Here is a 25,910-nt window from a genome sequence, read left to right as displayed (position 1 = left end):
TTTCCCTCAAGACTGCTTTGGCTACAGAATAATATTTTTAATGCATAGAATAAAACACTTAAAATTTCAAAGAAAACCGACACTGTTGAAGGACATTTGTCAAATTTTTGAAAATTTGTGATACATGCTTAAATAATGCGTTAAATCATGATCTAGTACACAGAGTTAATGACTACATAACTTCTAGTAGTGATGAGCACAAATAATATTTCAAGGTATTTGCAACAACTATACTCTGATATGAAAATATTTTAGATTTCTGATGGAGATGAAGTTTTTTCCCCAGCAGTCAAAATGGGAGAGGGAAGTAAGTAAGATAACTTATAAAGTTCAGTCTTTCTCTAAGATGCTAGTTCTAGGTAATTTGCTACCCAGGACAGGGTATAGTCTTTTAGTTTCAAAAGAATTTGAGAAGGAAAATACATTAGAAAATGTATTCCATGTTATGCATATTCAAAGCAAACCATAAATCTCACTGTCTAAAATTTCAAGTCTGTACATGGAAACAACCTAAATTTCCATCAACAGAATGGATAAAGAAGATGTGGTATATTTACACAATGGAATACTACTCAGCCATAAAAAAGAATGAAATAATGCCAATTGCAGGAACATGGATGGACCTAGAGATTATCGTACTAAGTGAAGTAAGCCAGACAAAGACAAATATCATATGATATCGTTTATATGTGAAATCTAAAAAACTGATACAAATGAAATCATACGAAACAAATAGACCCACAGACATAGAAAACAAACTTATGGTTACCAAAGGGGAAAGGTGGGGGAAGAGATAAATTAGGAGTTTGGAGTTAACATATACACACTTCTATATATAACATAGGTAACCAGCAAGGACCTACTGTATAGCACGGGGAACTATACTCAATATTTTATAATAACCTATAATGGAAAAGAACCTGAAAACAAATGTGTGTAACTGAATTACTTTGCTGTACACCTGAAACTAACACAACGTTGTAAATCAACTATACTTCAATAAAAAAAGGAAAAAAATATGTAAACATCATAAAATATTCCATGGTTTTGTGTGTTTCAAAATTTCAAATTTACGGCATCATGCCGTATTAAAAAATTTCAAGTCTGTAAAATTCAGACAAGTTCTCATGAAGTTGTTGTCAAAGGGTAATTAAAATTCCAGTGAAATACGGTAATATTTTAGGATTTGGAATGCAGGCCTTTTTGTCTTATGGTAAAATTGAGATTTTAGTTGAGTTCTCATCTCCTCGCATGCTGAACTGAGGGAGGGTGACCTGCAGAGGAGCCCTGCAGGAGCCGTGCTGTAGAGCAGCAGTCCCCAAACTTTTTGGCACCAGGGACCAGTTTCGTGGAAGACAATTTTTCCGTGGAGGAGTGTAGGGTGTGGTGGGCGGTGGCGGGGTACGGTGGTGGTTCAGGCGGTAAGGCGAGTGTTGGGAAGCGATGGGGAGCGGCAGATGAAGCTTCACTCCACTCTCCCGCCGCTCATCTCCTGCTGTGCGGCCTGATTCCTAACAGGCCTTGGACCTGTGGTTGGGGACCCCTGCTGTAGAGCACCAAACCCCCATCTGCTCATGAACTGATCCACTGCCTCAATCTGAGAGTCAGAAACAAAGCAGGTCCTGGACACGGTGGCCAATTTCAGGTGCTTTGCTGACATATCTAAAATAAGCTAACTGGGCTTCCCTGGTGGCGCAGTGGTTGGGAGTCTGCCTGCCGATGCAGGGGACACGGGTTCGTGCCCCGGTCTGGGAAGATCCCACATGCCGCGGAGCGGCTGGGCCCGTGAGCCATGGCCGCTGAGCCTGTGCGTCCGGAGCCTGTGCTCCGCAATGGGAGAGGCCACGACAGTGAGAGACCCACACACCGCAAAAAAAAAAAAAAATAAATAAATAAATAAAATAAAATAAGCTAACTGAGAAGAAATTTCACATGATATTTCTGCAGTGAGAACTTTCTTGAATTTCAGCTTCTTCATTTGTCAAGGAGTCCTTGGATTTTGGAACTTTTATTAGTAAATCTTCCAGATATCTAATCACTAATTGTCAGATATAAGAATGCACTAAAACTTACTTGAATTTCACAATTTAAAATCTTAACTTTAAAAAATATAACATGTAGCCCAGTGTATAAGGCACAAATATTCAATTTAATGAAACTTGTGTGGATTTCTATTTTCAGATTTGGCAAGCAATATTCACGGTCACTTAAGGAGTAGGATCTAGTGTATTACTGTTACCTGTGGGTGGCTGCATAGAAATTTATAGGCCTGGGAAATGCTAGGTAATGAGGATGCTCCATAAAGAGGCACATTCCACCAGGGAGAAAGTCATCCAATTGCATCACAATTGTCAAGAAATATATCTACTCAGTCACATGGTGTATTTTTCATGGTCTTTGCTTTATTCATTTCATGTGCATTTTGACTAAAAAGATACAGTGTGCATTTTATTATCTCTTATATTTTCCAATAAATACAAACGTGGAATGCTTTTTTTCTCTTTTCCATTCTTCTCAGATGTGTGATGATCATCAAATGAGAGAACAATTTTGAAATATAGCAGTCCATTTGGGCTGCTATAACAAAATACCATAGACTGGGTAGCTTAGAAACAACACACAGTTATTTCTCAGGATTCTGGAGGCTGGAAATCTGAGGTGAGCATGCCAAGTAAGGTAGGGTGAGGGCTTTCTTCCAGGTCACAGACTATATCCTTATACGGTGGAAGGGGCTTCGGAGCTTTCTGGAGGCTCTCTCATAAGGCACTAATCACCTCCCAAAGGTCTCATCTCCTAATACTATCACCTGAAAGGTTAGGATTTGACATATGAATTTTGGGGTGACACACTGGGATATCTGTGATTTATAAGAAATATATATCTGGTCATTAAAATATATATTTTTCATCTATATTTAGCTATGAGCTATATTCCTGGCTCATAGCTCCCCAAACCCTAGGAATTTCCTAAGTGCTAAGGATGATAAAAGGTGTCTTTTGTTATGTTAATGAGATGACTTTTGGAAAGCATCTAAGGATGGGAGCTGGTTGCCAGGAGAACCAGTCAGGGTTGGAACTTTCAGCTCCCCCTCAATCCCGCACCCCTCCAACCTCTGGGAAGGGGAGACAGCCTGAAGTTTGAATCCATCATCAAAGCTAATGATTTAATCAGTTGTGCGTATGTAATGAAGCCTCCATAAAAACCGAAGAGGACAGGGTTTGGAGAGTTTCCAGGTTGGTGAACACGTGGAGGTTTGGGGAGAGTGACTCTCCTGGAGAGGGATTGGAAGCTCTGAGCCCTTTCTGCATACGTCTCCCCGTGCATCTCTTCTGTCTGGCTGTTTCTCAACTGTATCTTTTTATAAAAAACCAGTAATCTAGTAAGTAAAATATTTCTCTGTGTTCTGTGAGCCACTCTAGCAATTTAATCAAACCCGAGGAGGGAGACTTGGGAACCTCTGATTTATAGCCAGTCAGTCAGAAGCACAGGTGACAACCTGGGCTCGTGTCTGAAGTGTGAGCGGTGCTGGCGGGGAAAGAGAGCAGCCTCCTCCACTTATTTATTTAATTCAATTGTTTATTTAAATCAGCATGAACTCACGGATATCTATTTTACACTTTGTGTTCTAAACTAACGCTATTTCGTTTATTTTGTTGCTCAAATTGTTCCAGCATTTGGCCATTGGGAGCTCTTTCCCTGGGCTCCTGTTTTCCTTCTGACATAGCCCCATCAATGTTTTGTTTTTTAGTACTTCTGTACTTTCTGGCACTATGAGATTCTCCAGACTTATTTTATATATTTCTTACCCCAGTCCTAGAACCAGCCATTTCTCCAAGGAGCCTTGGTTTCTTTTCTGAGTGGCTGGTATTAGAAACCAGTGTGCTTATCATTCCTGGCGTGTTGTCACTTCTAGGTCTTCTCTGCTGATGGAGTAAGGAAATATATGTGTATATATATTTATAACATCTATAAATATTTCTATATGTAACCATATACATCTATATTAAGCTAAACTTGAGGTCTTATTGATATCTCCCATTATAATCAGTCACTAAATGGGTCATCCCAGCTTCTTCCCCTTGTTCTTCTATAACCTGCCACAGCAACATTGAGAAATCAGGCTCCCACCATCTGCTATCCATTTATTTACTGTTCAGTTATGGTACGCATGGATAGCAGTATCATCCTATGGGAAATAACTTTATTACTGTACTCTGTACTCCTATGGGAAATAACTTTATTAATTTTAGTACAGCGCTTATAAGCACTTCCTTTTGCCTTTAGTCCTGTAGTCTCCACTCATTTCTAAATTTATTTGGGTCAGCACATTTCCCCCCTCGACTCCCCTTCACTGAAGTTGTTTCATATACAGTATTTGTAATACAGTTATATTCTCTTTTCATAGTTTCATTCCTTCTAGAGATCCTCAGACCTTATAAAAGATTAAAATTTTTTTTTATAAATTAAAGTATACTCTTTGTTCTATAAAGTTCTATGGATTTTGACAAATGCATAAAGTCATGTATCTGCTAGTACAGTATCATACAGAATCGTTTCACTGCCTGACAAATCCCATTTGCATCACCTATTCAGTCCTCCCCATCTCCCTCTGAAAGCCTTGGCGACCAGTGATCTTTTTACTTTTCGCTATCCGGAATGTCATATAATGGAAATCATATAGTATGACTCTCTCTACTTTTAAAGAGATTAGTAAATAAAGATCTAAAACCCACACTTTTCTAAATATACCTCCAACCACAATTTTCTGAAGAGTATCTTGTCATTCACAGACATTTGATGTAAGAAATTAAAAAATTTAAAGCATACTTTCTTGTAAACTTTTATGAGTCAAGAGAAGTAACTCGAAGTACAGTGCTGATTTAGTCTTCAAAATCGGTAAGATGAATTTTAAGGTTAAATAAAACAAACAAACTCATGGAAAAAGAGATCAGATTTGTGGTGGCCAGAGGTGGGGTGTGGAGGGAGGAGGAATTGGAGGAAGGCATTCAAAAGGTACAACTTCCAGTAACAAGATAAATAAGTACTAGGGCTGTAATGTACAACATGATAAATATAATTCACACTGCTGTGTGTTATATATGAAAGTTGTTAAGAGAGTAAATCCTGAGTTCTCATCACAAGAAAAAAACCGTTTTTTTCTATTTCTTTAATTTTGTACCTACAGGAGATGATGGATATTCTCTAAACTTACAGTGATCATCATTACATGATGTACGTAAGTAAAATCATTTTGTTTTACACCTTAAATTTATACAGTGCTGCGTATCAATTATATCTCAGTAAAACATGAAGAAAAAAAAATTAAGGTTAAATATGTATTGTTTTCTTTTCTGTCTCAGCTTTTCTAACTCTTGTTTCCCTCCCACTGAAGAACTAAGGTTTAGCTGTTGCTAAAAGAACTTTAAAATTGCAGGATGTAAAATTGATCTCAGGCAGTACTTCCAACTTGTTTGGCTGTCAGACACAAGAGTTGTTTTAATTTCTTGGCAGAGCACAAATGAGGTCTAACTGTCCACCTGGAATAGAGTGGACAACAAAAAATAACACTGGTCCCTGGTGACATCTGTATTTGCCAAATGCAGTGGACACTTCTCTGTCTTAAGCTTCCCTGATTTCTCAGCAATGATTGATCAGATGCACACTCCTCACTTCCGGAAACCTTCACCTCTGTTAGCTTCCAGCCCCTACATTCTCCCATGTTTCTTCTACCTCCTGCCACTCCTTCATGAGTGTCTGGAGGTCCTTGAGGTTCAGTCCTAGGTACCTTTCTTCTTCATTGCTATCCTCTCTCTCGATGTGATGTCTTCCGTTCCCAATCTCTAAGTAATCTCTCTATGTTTTCTCTAGGCTTCCATCTTGACCTCTCTCTTGATCTTATCCCCCACATTTCTTAAAGCTTTAGATACTGAATTATTCTGAAAAGTAAAGGGAACTTATTGAAAAGGGAAAGGACAAGTTTTAAGCTCTGTTTATTTTCTTGCAGTGGCCTTTCAAGTGGATTCTTACGACTTCAATTAACTTAGAATTTCCTACAGGAAATATGTATGCAATTCTAAGTTTTTATCAGGAAGTTATATCCACTTATCATTGTTTTCCAACTTCCTTTCTGGAATACAAATTAGCTGTAAACATGCTGAAAGGAATCATCTGCTGATATGCTTCTGGCCAAAAATATTTGTTTTGGCCACTTACAGGAAGTATGTCAATAAGGTCTTTTATAAATATTGGTTACTTTGTTCCTGGACAGGTGGCCTTCTCACTGCCTATTAATTCTCAGCCTTTAGGTGGCCTTCTACTAGCACAGTGTTTTCAATCTTAGCTACACATGTATAATTACATGGGGAGCTTTTGAAAAGTGCTGATGTTTAGCTCCTTTAGAGATTCATATTCAATGGACCCTGAGCAGTGCCCAGGTAGAGATACGTTTTCAGAGATTCCTAGGTGATAGGAACATGAGGTGAAGTTTGAGAACCACTGACATCTGTACTAGAACAAATGACCTTTGCATTAATTGAGCATGGTATTCAATTCTGCCTCATTTCTCTCAGCCGAGTGACCTCGGGCATATTGCTTAAACTTGCTGAGCCCAATTCCTCCTCTGTAATACAGGATGGATAGTGTCAGCACCACAAAAGCTTGTTTTGTAGAGTATATAACTTAACCTAACTTGTCTAGCACTTTATAGGATCTGATAGAAGTTTAACCCCAAGTACAACCCTTCTTCATGACTATCTCTCTCATTTTTCTTCCCTGGTAATATATATATATATATATATATATATAAATAAATTTATTTATTTATTTATTTTTGGCTGCATTGGGTCTTCGTTGCTGCACGCAGACTTTCTCTAGTTGTGGCGAGCGGGGGCTACTCTTTGTTGTGGTGTACGGGCTTTTCCTTGCAGTGGCTTCTCTTGTTGCGGAGCACAGGCTCTAGGCACGTGGGCTTCAGTAGTTGTGGCATGTGAGCTCAGTAGTTGTGGCTCGCGGGCTCTAGAGCACAGGCTCAGTAGTTGTGGCGCACGGGCTTAGTTGCTCCGCTGCATGTGGGATCTTCCCGGACCAGGGCTCGAACCCGTGTCCCCTGCATTGGCAGGCAGGTTCTTAACCACTGTGCCACCAGGGAAGTCCCCCTGGTAACATTTTTTTAACCATTAGTGTATTTTCTTTTGTTCTCCTAAAATGTAAATGTATTTCCACAGTAGCACTTTATATCCTGCTATTGTTGATAATAGCCATGAAAAAGCAGTGGTTCAAAGGTCATGAAATGGGATCTTGTGTCAGCTGTGCTTCCCTCACTTTGTTCTTAATATCTTTATATTAGATACCTGATAACTAACCTCATCCTTGATACACTTCCCGGTCTTTCCTGTTCATTTTGGAACTATATTTGACATTTATACCCTCTTCTAACCCTTTGAAAATCCCTGGTTTCAATCTTGTTATGCCCATAGGTGGTGATGGTGATGATTATGTTGAGGATAACTGGGATGTTGTTTCCACTACCCCTGACTGCAATCACAATATGAAAAGGAATCCATTTGTATGGTCTAAGTGGGAGAACATGAGTTAAACAAGCACCTTTTTCCATCAGCTGAGATACGTGTTATGGATATTTTCAAATTCTTCTTTTTGGTTGAATCAAGAGCTAATGCCTAGAGCCAGCCTAAAATCTATTTTCTCAGCTATTTGTGGCAGCTCGTGAGATAGATAATTTTCTAATGAGATTGTTCTGAGTTCATGAAAAAAGTCACTGATAAGCTATTGACATCAAACAAATTATTTTGAAAATGTATTTTTAATTTTTGTTTTCAGCTCTACCTGAAACAAAGAATACTTATTCTGTTGAAATTTTAATTGAAAATGTTTCTAGGCTGTAATCAATGTGGATATAATGCCATCTCATTACATAAAAAATGAAATACTAGATGTAAAGTCCAAATTAATGGGGAGAGGAAGATATAATCAATATTTTATTCACATACTGGTGATTTATTTTGTTGTTACAGATAATGTACTGTTCAGAAGTATTTTAATCCATAAAGGACCATCTCGAATCCATTTGTGAAGTGTTCAATTCAAAAAGACGTAATAATTCAACAGTAATACATACCCCCCAGACCAAATATCATTAAAAAAAAGCAATACCACATTTTCAGCATAGAGAATGCAGCATGCCACACTTGACTCAGCATAACACAATTCTCTTCCATGAAAAGTTGCAGATCAAACAACTCAGTGACTAGGTGGACTTTAAAACAACTGAAGAATAACAAGGAAATGAAGGGAAAAATGTTTCTTTAAAAAGATAGCCAAAGATCTAAAGATGACCATTGTCCTGTTGTGGTTTATAAATGACTGATGAGAAAATAGTATGGACATCCATATTTACCCCAAGCTTAGCTGTGCAGGGAATTAAAAAAAAGAGAAGCAAGGAAGGAGATCTTGGGGCAGATAGCCAAATTCCAAGGTATCCATAAAAGCAGAGGACAGCCAGCCACAACATACCTAATATCATCCTGCACAATAAAGAAGACTTGTTAAACTGGGAAGTCATTTTTATTACTTGAAGGACGATGCAGATAAGTCAGGGAAACACCAACAAATTGATCGCAAATATGATGGAAACGTTAGTTACATAAGTGCGTACGTAATGCTCAAGTCTTATCTGGGACGAAGTTTCAACTTCCTTTTCCTATCAATGTTATTCCATAGATTTCGGGGGAAACAAAAATGGTTTCCACATTAGGGCATTCGGATAAGCTAAGTCAATACTGGTAATGAAATAATTTAAGGCAGGTAGCTAGAGGGAGGCTGATAAACTAACAAGTGGCTGTCATGTTAATGCACACTTGCTGATGATGTCATAGGAGCTTGTCTGCTGGCTTCCCCCAGCCACACTGTCAGGTTCTTGATGTAGAAAGCTTGCTCACGCTCGGTGTTCTCTAAGAAGTGCCTCTCACCAGACTTATTTGGCAACTCCTCCTCTAAATCATCTCATACAAAGCTCTGAATTGTTGTATCTGCTCAGAGAGAGTCATTACCTCTGAATTCATTCCTAAACGTTGCTCTGCCCTGTATCACAACTGTAATTCACCTTAAGCCGGCTCAGTATAATAAAGCATGGATTTACACAAAAGCTTAATAATTTGGGGATGTTGCATCTGGTTACTGAGAGGGAGGGTGAGAATGGCCAGAGAGGGTCAGGATTGTAAATCCAGGCAATACACCATGAAATGAATCTGAAGGAAGGTCCCGAACTGGATGCCAATCCGGCAGGCAGAAAAAACAGGTAGCGTACATGTACCTTTGGCCCAAACCAAGCCCAAGAACTGGGGCAGGTGACTCATAGAGATTCAAATGTTACACAGTTAACCCAGGTACAGTTGGAAGGCAGCCAGCAGGGATCTGAGACTTAGTTTCCAGAAGATAAACGATGGAAGACACAGACTTTAGAGGAGCTAGAAGAACATGCAGAGACATGAAAAAGTAGGCAGTAACTAAAACTGAATACTAGCAACATGGAAAACTAGAACCCAGTAGGTTGGGACTTGAGATATCATGGGCCATCAGTGAGAACAGCTGGACAGTGTGGGTAACCAGGGCACCTTTGAGTGTCAGGCCTCAGGCCAGGACGATGCTTGCGTCAGAGCAGTTTAATCACTCAGTAGCAGATGTTTGAGTAACACAAGGGTGGGAAGTCAGACATGATTACAGAGGCGATCTGTCTACCCTAACACAGAAATTCAAATATGTGGAACTTGGTTTTTTCCAAAGCTGTTCAAATTTTTAGGAACGCATTTATTGAGTAAAGTGTCATACCTTCTTTTCTCCTTTAATATATTCACTCCAAAATTTATTAATTGCATATTGTGACTCAGGTAACAAACCATGCACTTGGGATAAAGGGATACAGATGACATGATTCCTGCCTTTAGCAAACAGGTGGATTAACTGATACTTGAAATATCAAGTAGTTAAGTTCAACAGGGAGATAAGCCTAGGGTAGTATAGGGTACAATTTGGGAAGAGGAAGCTAGATGAGGCTTCCTGCAGTGGGACAGCAACAATCTGAAGTGTAATGGGTGAGTATCATTTATTCAGGTAGATGGGCAGGGTGAGGGGCAATGTAAAATGGGGAAGAGGTCATTCTAGCCAGGAGGACTGCAAGGCCAATATAGGAGTTGAGAGATGGTAAGCAGTTAGGCAAGAACTGCCAAGAAGTGGAAGACAATGAGATTAGAAAGATGAGCAAGGGTTGGATCCAGGAGGGCTTTGTGTACCAGGATAAGGAAACTTAGTGTCATTCTATTTATTTATTTATATTTTTTCTTCCAGTTTTATTGAGATATAATTGACACACAGCACTGTATAAGTTTAAGGTGTATAGCATAATGACTTGACTTACATACATCATGAAATGATTACACAGTAATTTTAGTGAACGAACATCCATCTTCTCCTATAAATACAAAATAAATAAATAGAATTTTTTTTTTCCCTTGTGATGAGAACTCAGGATTTACTCTTTTAATTTGCCTGCCACATGGGTCTGTATTAAGCAATCTGGCTGGTAGTATTCTCATGTTTACCTTCCCCTTCCAGATATTTTTTCCCTTCTCTGAAATCATAGTCCTTTATAGCGTTATTTCAGATAGACAGAATTATTTTTGAACTCTTTTTCTTTTTCTTTTTTTTTTTTTTTTGCGGTACGCGGGCCTCTCACTGTTGTGGCCTCTCCCGTTGCGGAGCATAGGCTCCGGACGCGCAGGCTCAGCGGCCATGGCTCACGGGCCCAGCCGCTCCGCGGCATGTGGGATCTTCCCAGACCGGGGCACCAACCCGCGTCCCCTGCATCGGCAGGCGGACCCACTGCGCCACCGGGGAAGCCCTGAACCCTTTTTCTTTTAACATAATTTTTTTCAAAGCTCTTACTGAGAGAGCCAACTTTTGGTTTGGCTCAACCCTCCTGAAAATAATACAATTTAATATTCCACCTATAAATATCTACCACACATGAAAATATTCACTGTTCTAGGCCAGACTCAGGTCGGAAACATACAATTTGATTCTTAAAATATGGAAACCCTTGACAAAAATTTTAAAGGGACAATCTGTGGTACAAAATTTTTGTTTTTGAGAGGGATGATTTTAGCTTGGTTTTAACTTCTATTGGTATTACTTATTAGCGTTTATTGTTTCTTTTCTACTTGCTAAAGTAATGCATAAACTGAAGAAAACTTAGAAATATATAAAAATATAAAGAAAAATTCTATTCTGCATAATCATTTAAAATATTTTCATATATATTTTCTAATCTTTTATTTATACATATGTGGTATTTTGAACAAAATTAATGTCATATTGAACATGATTTTTCTTTTTGAAATTTACTTTCATTATTTAAAATAGCAGTTGAAAATTATGAGCAGGGGAGTGACAAGGTCAGATTTACCATTGAGATAGCTTACTCTGGTGACAGTGAAGGCAATGGGCAGTGGTGGGTATTATCACGAAACAAAAAAATACGCGTGTCTTGGCTATCCCCCAGGGGTCATCCAGATACCTCTTCACCAGTTTTTTTTTGGCCCCAATCTTTCAGTATAATTCCTTTCAGACCTCGAACAACCATCTAAGCCATTCACCTGCATGGGAATCCATGTGTATCTGCACTTTGGACCACTTCTCCTTCCACACACACAACAGCAACCTATTTGGATTGCTTGCTGTTGTGCCTACTGGAAAGATTTCCTTTCATCACCGCCCTTGAGGACGAATGCTGAGTGGGACTGTGACACAACAGAAGTCCGTTTTTGCCTGCGTCAACATTGCACTGACTCATCTGTGCACCAGGACTGTTACTCTTCCTCGGTCAGGTGGTTGGAAGGGACCAGCTCTCCCTTCCCCATGAGACCTTATAAATAAGCTGAGGGATTTGTGTTAATACAAAAAAGGTATGTAATGCGGCAGTCTGGGCTGCCTTTTCATATAATTTACTGGTGCCTTCTAGATCTGATCCTGAATGCATTATTTATTCCTATCATTCTGTCAGTGAATTTAAACATCGCTGCTATGCACTTCTGATCTTATGACTTGGTAACGACATCCACCTTGCTTTCAACAATTAAAAGTAACACCCCATTGCTGCTGTTCTGGAATCATGCCTTTTGGCACTAGAGAGCAGAGCTGTATGGTACTATCTTCTACTATAAATACTGTGCTTCAGAGGATATCCCTCACTGAATTTCTTAAAGATATTTCTTAAAGATCCCCCTCATGCCCCATCCACGCATTCTGTTGCTCTAGTGAAGGTATTCTCTGGGCCCTCCCAGGAAACGTAGACATGGATTGGGTTCTTACCTAATAAATCCACTTGAATATTCCAACCTCCCTGATCCTCTGGCCTCTTTCTTACTACTATGCTAAGGACGTTCTGGCATGTCTACCTCATTTATTATGGACCCATCATGTTTAAACTTCAAGAAAGCATCCCAGCAATGTATTGGGACTGGTTCCCCTTTTCCATAAATTCTCCTTTGTTTGGTTTTATATTTCTTCCCTTGGACCAACACCCTCAGGATCCACTCCTACATATGTTCTCTCAGTTCCTATGGTACAGATTAGCCAGGTTCTGTGTTTCCTTCAAGTGTAAGGTATTTCCTCCCAGAGTATGACCTCTCTATGCCTATATCAGCTGTGCTAAGATTTGGCCTGGCTACTGGCCTGGAGGTAGCGAAGGACATGGGGTTGGCTCTTGGGGAGGACATGTCTTGAGGAGGTGTCAACTTGTAAGGCACCTGCATCAAGTGAAGGCCCTTCAGAGTGTCCAGCCTGCTCTCCTCTTCTTTTGCCTTCATGGAAAGTTTAGGGGAATATGAGAATTGAAGATTCTCAGGCTCATTCAGGAAATATTCCCATCCCAGGTCTCAGAATTCCCCCTTTTTCTTATAAGAGAGATATGGTTTGGCATGGGTGACTCTTAAGTCTATACATTCAGTTTCCTTTGCAATCTTGCTAGTGTTACTGTTGGATTCTGTGCCTGATATTCAACACAATTTGTCCTGCAGCTGCAAGAGACAAGGCTCCTTCACAGCTTCTATTTGGCTCTCTGGCTTTCACAGCTTACGTATGTCAACGGTTTAATACCCCAAGCATATCATTTAATTTTTTCAAGGAGAACCAATACAAGGAAGTATTATCAAGTTGGCTACTACCATGGGAAAGTTAACAAAACTCAACCTGCTCTACAATCCTATAAGTATCATTGTCTCTGTGCCATTCAAGTGCTATAGCTGCAGCATAACCCAATACCTCATATCCAACTATATCTTATCTGAATAAACCACAGTTAAAAACAACAATACCTACTAATTGTGATGCTACTGCATGCCATTTACCATAAATAATGGGGTCCTTAATGCCATCTTATTCATAAGTGATCCACCCTATGAAATGCAACTTAGGATCATCTTTCCTGGGGAAGAAAAGGAGAAACAATTATCCATAGGCTCCCACTCCCCATTTGTCAAAGGTTCACCTCCTGGGACAAATCACCTGCACTTCTGGGTTGTATATGGCTTGGCAGGGAACAGGTTCCTCTGGTGTCTCACTCTGTGGTGTCAACAGAGACATCCCAGGGTGGAAGGAAAGGTGTGCCTGGCACAGGACTGATGAAAAGCACCGTCAGGCTGCACCTGCAAAAGTAGGTCAGAACCCATGCAGTACTGGTTGTCAGGGCTGTGGCTGGACTGAGAGACAGTGCAGCTGAGGAGATCTGAAATGGTGTGTAAGCTGTCCCCTTAGTACTAAGATACTGTAGTATCTTAGTAGCCATTCACCGTTTTTAGGGAAAAAATGTAAACCCACTTAAATCCAAATTCATAAGTTGAAAACTAATATGTTAGGTATTGTGCTTAGTAATGTAAACTAAGTATAACATTAGTAAAACCATATCATTATAGAGCTAGAGAAATAGCAAATTAGACTCATCTGGCTCTGTGTGTGCAATTTTTGATGAATATTGTGTTTAGGAGATCTTAAAGTTGGAAACTTGTCAGGAGGGATCTGAAGGTCTGACATTTTCTCCACTCCTTAGGCGAATGAACGTGCAAAGGAATCAGCCTGGGCTTGGTGCAGAGCTACCTGGACTAGATTTCTGAGAAATCTAATGTCAGCCAGAGAAGCGCCCCAACTGAGGAACTTAAGGATAAACCAAAGCTTCAGAGCAAAAGCACGTCAGCTAAGTTTGTACCGATATGCATGGTGGAGTACATACACATTAGTCTTCCATGGACTACCATAAGGGACCTTGAACTTTTCGTTTGCACATCAGTTAAAATAATACTGAAAATCTTTTTATTTCTTCCACATTAGGTTAACAGCTAAAATAGTTTACTCTAAGTTTAAGTTGTTGAAAATAATGTAATTTCTAGCCAGTTATAAGTATTAGCCCTACAACAAACTGTCAAATAATTAAAAAAAATTTCCAGTGGAATCTTGAAATAATAGCAATTCAATAGCCACGATACCTCATTTAAATATGGGAACAAGATTATTTTAATAATCAGAAAATTTATATATACCATTCCTTTTCTTCTTGAATTTTCCCTTCCATTCAACTCCCTCCACAAAATTTTAATCTAATGGAATTTTTTTATGCTTGGATGTCTTATATTGATTACATACACTTTGTAAAAATTAAGTATATGAATTGAAATCTGAAATTAACATGTTTTCTATAAGCCTCTAATAGATCTAACTTTATTACTGTTGTTATGACACAAAGCAACATGCTTTGCAAATTTTTATAGTTCTATAATTATATCTATAAACATAGGAGTAAACTTGATATGAGAAAGGCTCACTCATTCATATACAGGTCTATGGGACTGCAAGGGTAAGCCCCTCTGGCCACCGGTGCCAGGCGATCTAGACGAGTCCTCTGGGAGGCAGTTTCAAAAACCACGGCACCAGGCACAGAACCCGGACCGCACATGCGCGTGATAGGGCATTTCCGGAGACGCGGGCGCTCAGAGCGCGGAGAGGAAGAGCGCGAACATGGCGCCGCCCTCCTGTCTCTGTTTCTGGAACGCTCCCCAGCAGGCCGCCAAATGAGTGTCAACTCAGACGCTTGCCCCTTGGGCGAAGCTCCCAGACAAGCTGAGCGTGTCCCACACACAGTCACGGAGCAGCCCGGTCGTCGGCGGGAACCGTGGGGCGGGTGAGTCCGGGCTGGAGTCGTGTGCGTTTTCTAAGCTAGGTATTTCAGGGGCTTGTCTCTCAGGTGCAGGTCTTAAAAGGTTGAAGATGTCCCATGTGGGGTTCAGGCCCTTGTCTCCTCGGGGAGAAGCTCCCATTTTGTGTTCCCTCCTGACGGTGGGGCGCTGTGCTGGGAGGGGGTGGGGTTTATGGTGAGATTGTGTCCCAGCCTCTCCTACCGGGTTTGATGTGGACCTTCTCTTGTTTGTCAGGCAGGTAGGAGTTGCTTAGACAGTGTTTAGGTTTTTTTGCAGAGGCAGTTGTTCCATACGTAGCTGTAGGTTCGGTGTGTTTGTGGAAGGAGGTGAGTTCGGGAACCTGTTAACGACGTCATCTTAAACTGGAACCCCCGAAAAAGGTTCATGATAAAATACCTTAGCTTATCATCTGCATCTGAATATTACTGATTATGGGAATGAGACGGGGTTCAATGGAATAAAACAGCAGCCAAAAAGTGGAAAATACTAGGTATACAAAAGGTATTTTAATGATAGCTTATTCTCATTAATCTAAATCTACCAGATATGTAATAAGAATAAATAAGCAAACACAGAAGCGATTGACGGAGGATAGCTGTCAGAAATCTTGGTGCCCAAGTGAAAAGTGAATATGGATTTTCACGTATATAGTTGTGAAAGGGAAGGTCCAGAAAGATCTCTCTACTTTGGTTGTATTCTCAGAACGAAGCTGAGGATCGGGAAAATCATTGCTTTAAAGTTACCTATGCTTGCTTAGCCTTGGAACATTTCTGTATGACTCAGGGGTACTGGCATCACCATTCAAAGACCCCTAGGTATTTGCCATGTTTTATGAACATTATGAATTCCATCATGATCCAATAGAACAAAAGCCATGAGAATAATAGAGTGTGTGCATAAGCAGGGATGTGCATTTACACTGGAAATAAAAGTAGCAATCAAGGTAGAGCTAATTTTTTTAAAAAGCGAGAAAATGAGAAAGTTCATGTCTGAATGCAGTGTAGGAATGATTCTGAAAGAAGAACGGGCAAATCAAGCAAATGTGAGAAGTATTGATTGTATCCTACCAGCAATATCAGAAAAAGGGATGATGAAAACGTATTTACTGAATGAAAAAAAAAAAAAAGAAACCGGAAAAGAAAACTGACCTTTTAAGCATGTTGCTAGAGGATTCCTGCTACCACTGCAGGTCAATGATCGGATTATGATTCAGGAGAAGACGTGCAGGTTTTGGGCAATGTAAAGCCTAAGCTTGGTGGCAGTGTTTCGATGACCTCTTTCTCAGTAGATTTCAGGCCTGGTAGCATCTGGACCATATCAAAGCATCTGGACAAGGCAGCCTGTGCAGGCACCTACAAACTCACAGGCATCACCAGAAAGGATGCTGCAGGCCTCAGCAGGCTTTCAAAGTGACTGTGAGTGGCCACCCCTACTAACAGTGAAGGTTTCTCTGGGTCATATTCATGCTGTCTCCAGATTCATTAAAGATTTATTATACTTTACATCCTGGTTTTCTATATTGTAGGGGAATCAAGAATGGGACTGTATTCCCACTTTCAGCAAATCAGCATAAAGAAAGCATAGCAGCCCGGAGGAGACAGCTGGGAGGGTAGCAGGGCCTGACTGGTGGGGCTCTGAAGCTGCAGTGTTATCTTTTAATTAACAAATCAAGTAGACATTTTAAGCTCCTATATCTGGGTGTATTTGGTTTTGTCTTAATCTTTATAGATGATGTTAAAGATAATAATTACCTTTTTCTCACTTAAAGTCCTTGGAGCTCTCTTCATTCTTTGTGCTTATTTACGCTAGGCACAATTCAGATAACACTCATTTTAAAAGTTTCTAACATGTCAATCATATATCCATTTATTCATCTATTCAAGATATATTTATTGTGCAAATGCTATGTACTTGGCATTGGAAATAAAGTTGTGGATCAGGTGGTAATTATCCTTGAGCTCATGGAGTTTAGAGCATCATAGGGCAATAGATATTAAAAAAGTAGCCTAATAACTAATTGTATTAAGAATTTTGAAGAATAACTTTAAGGCACTATGTAAGTGTACGAGTTGTCAACTAAGTTGTAATTTCCTTGAAGTCAGGGACCACTTTCTATACTTCTTTTGGGTTTCTCTGTAGCTCCTAACATAGATCATAATATAGAGTATTAGATGCTCAATAAATATTTCATTGATTACCATTTCTGTATTTGAGGCTGAAATGATTAATGTCAAATCAAACATTTTTACTTCCTCACTGAACAAACGTGAAGGCTGTACTGTAATTTTAATCTGTAATTTGTACCTGAAGCCACTGTTTGCAAAACTCACTGAAGTTGTGACCCTTCTCCTAGACCTGTGCTCAGGCCAGAGGCTATGTTTAAGTAAGGTCAGCTGAGTTCTTGATCTCTGAATCCTGTTGATTGGTTACTGGGTCTCAGTTCATAGCTCTGTTTTTTTTTTTTTTTTCATAGCTCTGTTTTTGTTCAGTGGGCCTCCGTAGAGTTTGAAAGCAGTTCTTTGACTTGCCCTTGGTGTAGTTGCCCCTCCCCTACCTGCCGGGTGGCTGCTGCTCCAGCATCCTGCCACAGATCTAACATGGTGGCTCAGGGTGCTCAAGGTGGCCTCAGCAGCTCGACTGTGTTTCAGGATTTACAGTGAAGGTTAAATGGGCTGGTAGGTAATGCTGTTGGAACCCAAGGAGTTTCGTGTTAGTGTTATGCCACTGCGGTATGCTTGCTGATTGGGCAGGAGCTTCAATCCACTTGACGGTTAACAACAAAATAGCAGATCAAATCAGGGCCAAAGTGTCTTTTAAGGGATTGTCTAACAGACAGGCAGTTTTTGTTTGTTTTTTTAGCAAGCAGCTGTCCATGTACTCTCACATGGTGATAACTTTGAACACTAAGGCATCACTTGTTTTTCCTGGAGTAGCTGATATATTGGTTTGGCCAAAAAGTTTGTTCGGGTTTTTCCATAACATTTTACGGAATATTAACTCAGTCATTTTCAAAATTATTCTTAGTCCATAGCAGTGGGCCTATGGTTATGTGCAAAGATCCTTGAATGTGTATTTCAAAGGGACCTAAGAGTAAAAATTGCCTTTTTTATGGTCTCACAAAACATGTTTTGTACCCCTTGAATTTTCATGCATGTCTTTTTCTGCTGCAGTATAACAAGACGGGTGAGAACAACTTCATCTGTGTATCTTTAGTGTATATCACCTTGCTCTAGGACTGAGAATGTATTCTGTTGGGGGTATAAATAAGTAAATAGATGGCGACTGCTGAATATATGATGCCATTTAAGATGGGATTTTCTCAGAAGACTCGGGAGAACTTTTGACAGTGGATCCTGAATTCCTTCATTGAGTATGAAAGTGAAGAAAATTAAAAAAAAAAAAAAAAGATTAGAGCTACAATCTCACGAAGTGCCAGTTCATTACATGAGTAGAGAAAAGTACTAGGTCATATGTTCCGTTTACTGCTCTGGTATAGAAAACCTTAACCTTAGGAAGTAGAATGTACAATTTTAGAGAACTCTTCTGGGCAGCCAGTAGCTAAAAACATGTTTTAACCTGTGGGTCTTTATTAATAGATAATTTGCACATCAAAAATTTTAAAATTGATTCTCTTGGGTCTTACAGGTAAAGAATCACACTACGTGCAAACAATAATGATGATTCTGTCTCTGCTTCTTTTAAATGTATAATTTATTTTATTAGTTTGGTCAGACTTTTAAAACAGTGATAAATAATGGTGCCTTCAGGCACACTTGTCAATGGAAATTCCTCTTGTGTTTTGACAGTAGGTATGACATTGACCATTGGTTGTTGAATGAAGAACATTTTTTTCTATTTTATTAATATATTTTAAAATTATCAAGAATGAATGTTTAATTTTTTCCAAATGCTAGTTCAGCATCTATTGAGATGGTTGCTTTAATTCCCTTGGTTATTGATGTGATCAGTTACATTACAGATTTATCTTTTCTGTATTAAAGAACCATTCTATCGTTCTTGGAATGTTTCCTAACTGGCCATGACCATGGTGTCTTTTTTTTAATGTTTACATTACATTAAAGGTTTGTATTTGCTAATATTTTATTTATAAATTTTATACTAATCTTTATAAACTAGATGTGTTTGTAGTTTCTTTTATCTGCTTTGTCAGATTTGTCCATAAGGATTATTTTAGATTGTAAGATTAATTACAATGTGTTTCATTTTTTTCTACACTTATTAAGAGCTTATCAAAGGAATTATCTGTTACTTCAAAGAAGAGAAACATTTTCCCATCAACTGTGTAGGCCATGCATTATTTTTTGAAGGAATGTCTTTGACGACTTTTCCCAATTTATTCCATGGTTATCAATCTTTTACTTTTTCCAAATGAAAACAATTTTGTCATTTTTTGTAGCTTGCCCTTTTTTCTAATTTCATAAAATGTGTCTGTGTTTTTTTCCTCTCACCTCTCTGTTTTTAAACTGTATTTGTCCTAGTTGGTTTATTTCATTGTTCTTTTAAGATAGCTTTCGAATTTATTTATGAATTCCAATTTACCTCTATTTCACTATTTCTTAGTTTTTTGATTTGTATTTTATTCCTCATTTCTGCTGGTTTTCTTGAAGTTTGTTCTGTTTTACTCTTCCTAACTTAAGTATTTTGCCCATTTATTTTATTTTTTAGAAATTAATTATAAAATCTTTGAAGTAACTTTGACTATACAGCAGTATTGTCCAAGTTTTTATATGTAGTGTTCTTATTTTTGTTATTTTCCAAATGGTCTGTAGTTGTAATTTTGGTTTATTTTTCTATCCAAAGGGTATTTAAGAGTAATTTTCCTCTTCTAGTTTCCAAATCGTACTTAAATAAAAAAAATTATTATAAACTATTTTGTGGTGAGAAAATGTAACTTATATAATTCTTGTCTTTTGAATTAAATGAGTTTATTGTTCTTGTTTTCCTTTTTTGCAGCTGAGTAGAAGGTGGTGGGGAGGGTAAAAGGGCATAGTTACTCCTTTTTTCACAGAGTAGAATAGAGAAGGTAGAAAGTAACATCTGCCTTGTTCCTTAGTTGTAACTCCTTGGATCTTTGAGTCTGGGAACATATGGGGAGAAATAATGAAGGTCTCCCTACATTCTTGTTATTGGTGATTTCTGTTCTATGATGTCAAGTTGGAATGTGATGTGAGTAGAATTCTGTGTAGGTTTATCTTAATCTAATTTTCTCTGTTTTGTGATCACCTATTACTCTTAAGTTACCAGGTTGACTGTTTGTTTTCTTTTTTAAATCATTTTTATTATTTTTTTAAAAAATTGTTTGAATTTTGGTGTGTTTGTCCAGTGTGTTAGGAATTACTATCTAGAGGCCAATATGAACCCAAACTTCTGTTTCTAACAACTTTGACCTTCTTAAAATTATTGTTTATCTTCTATTTTATTAATCTCAAAACGTACAGAAAGGTAAAAATAAATAGATTAATATCATCCATAATTCAAACATCCTTAGATCACCAAAGTATTAATATTTTGGTGAATAGTTTCCTGTTTTTTCTGTTAATTTTTAATACAGTTGAGCATACATTAAGCTTTCTACTTCTTTAAACCCATAAGGAAATTCACTTGAAGGAAAAATACGATCTAGGAAGGGTGGATCTAAATAATTCATCCACTTTCAATAGGAAGGCAAAACAATTTCTTCTCACCAGATGTCTGCAGCAAATCCTGAATCACCGCAGAGAGCAGTGAACACAAGGTGGGAGGGGCGTCAAGGAACAGTGAACATGCACACAAAGCATCCAAATTAAAACTCACTAATAAGACTAAGGACAGCTGGTATCTGTATAGATAATATTGTATAGGAGGTGAAGCCAGGGATTATGCATGTTATGTCTTTACTGTTGATTACATAGTAAAGATTAATAAAATGCCCAATATTCAAGAAATCCTAGTCTCCTCAACAATTCATGTTAGTAAAGATAAGCCTTTTTGAAAGAAATGAATTTTGAGCAGTTTGAAGAAAGAGTAAAATAACTTGCTCAAAGAATAATCTGAATATATTTTGCATGATTGAGAATCTTGGAGGAATGTAGAGATATGAGGAGAAATGCACAGTCAAGCGTAGGTGTCTGTTTTTACAGAGGCAAAAGGAATATGAGTGTGGAGATGGCAAGCAGAAAATAAAATTCAGCTGGACTAATTGGAAGACTAGTATTTATGAGGTGGGACTCCTGTGTTTGTGGGGGAGAATATGATGCAATTTAGAAAAGATCAAAACATTGTCATTCTTGAAAAAAATTTCCTATGAAGATGGATAGATAAGGATTAATGCTGGATAGAAAGAGTGCTTGTTAGGGAAGGTTAGCTACATTATTGCCCCAAATTTACAGTATTACACAACACCAATTTTGCATCAATGCTTTGGCCAAATGCCAGGAGAACACCCAACAGAAAATCTACTAAATCTGCTGTGGAGCCAGTAAACAATTGGTTTCTGAAGAAACACATTTTGAAGATATTTTATATTCATAGACATTAGAATTTGCCTCTGTGGTTGGCAGAACACTTTAAACAGTAATGTGAAACCACTTGCATCTACTAATTGCTTACTTATTCAATTGTCTTTTTTTTTGACCTGTGCAGTAGCAGGGAATAAAGAGAAGCTGGTAATGACTGCATAATTGCGGACCTGTGAAGCTCAGGCTCAGATCTTTGCTGTGCCCCTAATTTAGTGGTTGACCTGGGTCAAATTACTCCGTCTCTTAGTATCAATTTCCATAGAAATAAAACAAGAGATTTGAATTCTTAGCTCTCTATGTTCCATTTCAATGTTGAAGTTCTAGAATTCTGTGAGTCAGATTCCTGTCAGTGCTGTGTTAGGTGATAATAATTTCATATATATTTCATATATATATAATGATTTATATATAAATAATTTTATATATATGATTCATGTATGATTCATGCATGATCATATATATGATTCATGTATGATCATATATGATTCATATATATGATTCATATATATAATTCATATAATAATTTCATATATATATACACACACATATGCAGATATATATTCTTTTACAAAACACCTTTGAAATATGGTAATGATAACAAATATTTATTACTTAGTGTTTGCTAGGCACTGTACAAGCATTCTCTAATGCAAAGAGGCATGTAGTGTAGTGGTTATGGAGTGAAGTCTGTAAAGTTCAGGCTCTCCCCGCCACCACTTCTAGCCAGGTGGTTTTAGTTAGGTGCTTTTGAAACTTGAACTTGCATAGGAATCATCTGTCAATCTTATTGAAAGGTAGATTTTGAATCAGTAACCTGAGCTTGAAATTTGGCATTTCTAACAAGCTCCCAAATGACGCTGATGCTTCTGGTCCTTGGAGCGTATTTCTGTGCCTCAGTATCCTTTTCTACAAAATAAGGATAATAATAGTATTTATCTACCTCATACAGTTGCTGTAGGGATTAAGTGAATTCATACGACCAAAGTACTTTAATAGTGCCTGGTATATAGTAGCACTTAGCAACTGTTGGCTATTATTATTATCAACCTTCAAATCAGCCCCACAGGATAGGTGCTCTTGTTGTTCATTTTCCTGGGGAGAAAACTGAAGGTAGAGAAGTTAAGTAAGTGACTTATTCAAGGTCACATTATTAGTCATAGAGCACAGGGCCTTGACTTTAACTGGTAGTTTTTCATGATTTATGTAGGAAGCAGCTGCATAGACTTGTTTATTTTTTTCATAAAAAATGCAAGAACCCAAGTTTTAAGCCCGCAAGTCCCACTGTAGCAAAAAAAGTCACCACAGCTTTACTTAATAGCTTTCTTCAGTGTCTCTTTATTCTCAGGAATTTGTTTCCGAAGGTTGAAAAGCACGCTTCATGCAGCACTTTCAGTCATGCTTTCAGTGCACACAGAGATGGTCTACAGTTTCCATCTTCTCGTATTGAAAGTTTCTGCTCCTCTTCAAATCATTTGCTTCTTCACTCTTTTTCAGCATAATTTCTTTATCTTTCCATTTACATTAGCTTTGTCATACCGGGGACGGAAAAAAAGAAGTAAATGACTAGGTTCATTACCTAGGTGAGAATATTTTCAAAATAATACCATAGACTTCCTGTCAAGAGTGTATGTGTTATGCAATGATTTTCCAGGGGTGGTGGCTAGGCTGTACCCTTGTGATCTCTGGGTACCTCTGTGGGAGGCCAGGTCAAGAGGAACTGTCTTGTGACTGACTTTGTCAGTGTGAGAAATAAGTTTACAACCTGAGCTTTAGACAAAATTTTGTTAAAGTGTATGGTTTGTACACTTATCATCTGGTAGTTCCTTTCTGAACTCAAAAGAACTTAAAAGGAGTGTGGATGACAGTCAGCAAACTAAGCTGCTAATGGCTACTTAAATCAACCCTGGCTCAATATTTTTGCTCCTTTATGGAAAAAGCAATGACCCAAGACATTTTTAGAGGCACTAATAGAAGAAAAGGGAATTAATGTTTCTCATTCCTAAAAATATTAATTGTTTACATTTTTAATTGAATTTGGGTTGAAAAGCAAATCAAAAATATTGCCTTAAAATGTGAAGTTGAAGAAAATACCATATTTATTCCACTGTTAGAGATTGTTCCCAGAGATAATTTGATAGGGCTCATTGTCTTTCTGCTCTGGTGCACCAAAGCTATTGCTCCTTTCATCTAATTAGTTTTGTTCTCCAGGTTTTCACCTGAGCAGTTACAAAGTCAGTGTCTGGAAATCAATAGATTATAGAAGTTTAGGGATTTGTTATATTTGGAGAGCAAGGATGTGAAAATGCAGCATGTCAGAACTTATTTAAATTAGTCAACAGAAGGGAAATTAGATCTCCCAAAATAGTAGCACTGGGCAGATCATACCAGTAATTTAAGGGGAAGTGACCAAATTTGAGAAGTGAGGACTTGCTATAAATCTCAGCATCTTTACTACAGGTTTCATTTCCTCATACGTTCTTAAAAAGGCATGTTAAGAATGCATGCAGCTGGTTGTATCTTTGGACTGTAAAGAGTAGTTTTTCATAATTTCTACTCCTGGTACAATACAGTTGCTCACATTTGCTCGTTTATACGTCCATCCATTCATTCCATACGGATGTATTGAGATAGTACTGTGAACCAGCCTTGCCGATGGATTGATTATGGAGAGTCTGAGAGAGGGAAAAATCAAAGAGTAACCTTAGGTTTTTGGCTGGATAAATGGAGTAGTAATGGGATAGTCTCTCATTTACTGGGAGGCTGGAGAAGGAGATATTTTAGAGGCTGTAGAGTAGGATTCCCGAGTTGGGTTTTGGCGATACTGAGAAGTGTCCTGTAGGTGATTGGATATGCACATTTAGAGTGTGAGTGATCAGGGATGGTGATTTGGGCGTCATCATCATATAGACAGAATATAAAGCTATTGGACTAGATTAAGCACCTGGGGAGTAGGTGTAGTCTTAGGTAAGAAGGTCTAGACCTGAGATATGGTCACCCCACCACATTCGCTTTAGCAGAGAAGAAGGATTCTATGAAGTAGATGGAAAAGGAGCAGCCTGTGAAGCAGGAGGTAAAGTCTTAAAGTGCGTTGTCCTGGAAGCCAAGAAAAGAAAGTGTTTCATGAGGGACATGATTAACTGTGCTTGATGCTGCTGAGAGTTAGGAGATGGGGACCAAGCGTTGACGATTGGGCTTGGCGACGTGAGTGAGCTTGGTGGAATGCTGAGTTAACATCTGATTAGAGGGATTGAGAACCTGAAGACAGCTATCACAGGCATCTCTCTTTTTTTTTTTTTTTTTTGCGGTACGCGGGCCTCTCACTGTCGTGGCCTCTCCCGTTGCGGAGCACAGGCTCCGGACACGCAGCCTCCGAGGCCATAGCTCACGGGCCCAGCCGCTCCGCGGCATGTGGGATCTTCCCGGACCGGGGCACGAACCCGTGTCCCCTGCATCGGCAGGCGGACTCTCAACCACTGCGCCACCAGGGAAGCCCAGGCATCTCTTTTTAGGAGTTTTTCTATAAATAAGAATAGAAAAATGGACCAGCTGCTGGAGGGAGATTGTGGGGTCAAAGAGGGTATTTTTAAGATGGACATATTACAGCATATTTGTGTAGTAAAGAGAAGACTGGTGTTGCAATCAGAAGAGAGAATAATTGTAGAAGCAAAGTCTTTGAGTAGGGGTAAGGAAATGGAATTAAGATAATTAAAGAAGGGGTTAGGGGCTTCCCATTTAGGAAATTATTTCCTAAATGATTCTATTTTATTAGGAAAATAAGAGGCAAGAATTTCAGCTAACAGTAAGGATGGAGCTAGTATGGAAATTTGGGGAGAGAAGAGAGATATGAAAAGAGGTGTTTGTGGACTGCGAAAGTCAGAGGAATGTAGAAGGTTGCTGGGCAGTATTTTTGAGATTTGAGGTCATATTTGAAAGATTAGTCAGCATAGTTCTGTGTTTTTCTCTAGCCACATTCAGCTGCTCAGTTGCAGATGTGCAGTAGATACTGAGTTAGGTTTTAGCAGGTTTTTTTTTTTTGCCACACCACGTGGCGTGTGGAACTTGCCTGACCAGGGATTGAACCCGTGCCCCCTGCAGTGGAAGCGCAGAGTCTTAACCACTGGGCCACCAGGGAAGT

At 38.7% G+C, this 25,910-nt stretch overlaps 1 long non-coding RNA gene across 1 annotated transcript in view; it reads left to right on the top strand.

The window, feature by feature from the left end:
- The window catches only part of LOC138842603 (uncharacterized), a 496,232-nt gene that overhangs the window by 104,368 nt on the left and 365,954 nt on the right, over positions 1–25,910 (top strand). Inside the window, exon 2 of the long non-coding RNA XR_011377305.1 lies at positions 5,186–5,232. This is a non-coding gene — a long non-coding RNA (uncharacterized lncRNA). The remainder of the gene's footprint in view (positions 1–5,185; positions 5,233–25,910) is intronic.

Source organism: Globicephala melas, chromosome 3, assembly GCF_963455315.2.
Source record: "Globicephala melas chromosome 3, mGloMel1.2, whole genome shotgun sequence".
Classification (NCBI taxonomy): domain Eukaryota; kingdom Metazoa; phylum Chordata; class Mammalia; order Artiodactyla; family Delphinidae; genus Globicephala; species Globicephala melas.
This window is presented reverse-complemented; position numbering and strand designations above follow the sequence as displayed.